Below are 1980 nucleotides of genomic sequence, written 5' to 3'. Positions count from 1 at the left end.
TCCATGAAGAATTATAGGTGTTTCCATAGGGTTCTCCTAGGTAATTCACCTCTTCCATTGAAGGGTTCTCAGGATCATAGGCTTCTTCTTCAGATGAAGCATCCTTAGTACTGCTTGGTGCATTTTGCATTCCAGACAGACTTTGAGAAATCATATTGACTTGTTGAGTCAATATTTTATGCTGAGCCAAAATGGCATTCAGAGCATCAATCTCAAGAACTCCTTTCTTCTGATTAGTCCCATTGTTCACAGGATTCCTTTCAGAAGTGTACATGAATTGGTTATTTGCAACCATTTCAATTAGCTCTTGAGCTTCTGTAGGCGTCTTCTTCAGATGAAGAGATCCTCCAGCAGAGCTATCCAAAGACATCTTGGACAGTTCAGAGAGACCATCATAGAAAATACCTATGATGCTCCATTCAGAAAGCATGTCAGAAGGACATTTTCTGATCAATTGTTTGTATCTTTCCCAAGCTTCATAGAGGGATTCTCCATCCTTCTGTCTGAAGGTTTGGACTTCCACTCTAAGCTTACTCAATTTTTGAGGTGGAAAGAACTTTGCCAAGAAGGCATTGACTAGCTTTTCCCATGAGTCCAGGCTTTCTTTAGGTTGTGAGTCCAACCATGTCCTAGCTCTGTCTCTTACAGCAAAAGGGAATAGCATAAGTCTATAGACCTCAGGGTCTACCCCATTAGTCTTGACAGTGTCACAGATTTGCAAGAACTCAGCCAAAAACTGATGAGGATCTTCCAATGGAAGTCCATGGAACTTGCAATTCTGTTGCATTAGAGAAACTAATTGAGGCTTAAGCTCAAAGTTGTTTGCTCTAAAGGCAGGGATAGAGATGCTTCTCCCATAGAAGTCGGGAGTAGGTGCAGTAAAGTCACCCAGCACCTTCCTTGCATTGTTTGCATTGTTGTTGTTTTCGGCTGCCATGTGTTCTTCTTCTTTGAAGATTTCTGTTAGGTCCTCTATAGAGAATTGTGCCTTAGCTTCTCTTAGCTTTCGCTTCAAGGTCCTTTCAGGTTCAGGGTCAGCTTCAACAAGAATGCCTTTGTCTCTGCTCCTGCTCATATGAAAGAGAAGAGAACAAGAAAATGTGGAATCCTCTATGTCACAGTACAGAGATTCCTTGAGATGTCAGAAGAACAAAAAAATAGAAGAAAGAGGTAGAAGAATTCGAACTAAATTAGAGAGAGTTCGAATTGTGCATTGAGAAGGAGTGGTACTCCATAAATAAAAGGATGTGGGAAGGGGGGAAGAGAATTTTCGAAAATTAATTAAAAAGTTTTTAAAATCATTTTGAAGAATTGATTGATAATTTTCGAAAACTCACAGTGGAAAAGGAATCAAGTGATTTTTGAAAAAGATTTTGAAATTAGAAGTCAAAAAGATTTGATTGAAAACTATTTTGAAAAAGATGAGGTTAAGAAGATATGATTGGTTTTTTAAAAAATATGTGATTGAGAAGATATGATTTGAAAAACATTTTAAAAAGATTTGATTTCAAAAATTAATAACTTGGCTATCAAGAAAAGATATGATTCAAACATTAAACCTTTCTCAACAGAAAAGGCAACATACTTGAAATGTTGAATCAAATCATTAATTGATAGCAAGTATCTTTGAAAAAGGAAAGAAATTGATTTTGAAAACATTTGATTGAAAAGATATGATTTGAAGAAGATTTGATTTTGAAAAACTTTGAAAGCTTGAAAAAAAATTGATTTGAAAACAAAATCCTCCTCCTTGTGCCATCCTGGCGTTAAACGCCCAGAATGGTATCCATTCTGGCGTTTAACGCCCAAAATGCTACCTTTTTGGGCGTTAAACGCCCAACCAGGCACCCTGGCTGGCGTTTAAACACCAGTCTGTCCTTCTTCACTGGGCGTTTTGAACGCCCAGCTTTTTCTGTGTAATTTCTCTGCTGCATGTTCTGAATCTTCAGTTCCCTGTACTATTGACTTGAAAATAGAACC

General features: G+C 37.6%; 1 non-coding gene across 1 annotated transcript; it reads left to right on the top strand.

Moving 5' to 3' along the window:
• The first annotated feature begins 424 nt into the window (after positions 1-424).
• On the top strand, positions 425-532 carry LOC130984874 (small nucleolar RNA R71). The gene has a single exon (XR_009088779.1). It is a non-coding gene; the product is annotated as a small nucleolar RNA R71 (small nucleolar RNA).
• The last annotated feature ends 1448 nt before the right edge of the window (positions 533-1980 follow it).

This window comes from Arachis stenosperma, chromosome 5, assembly GCF_014773155.1.
Source record: "Arachis stenosperma cultivar V10309 chromosome 5, arast.V10309.gnm1.PFL2, whole genome shotgun sequence".
NCBI classification, from domain to species: domain Eukaryota; kingdom Viridiplantae; phylum Streptophyta; class Magnoliopsida; order Fabales; family Fabaceae; genus Arachis; species Arachis stenosperma.
The sequence above is the reverse complement of the archived record's forward strand: the minus strand, read 5'-3'. Positions and strand labels throughout refer to the sequence as shown.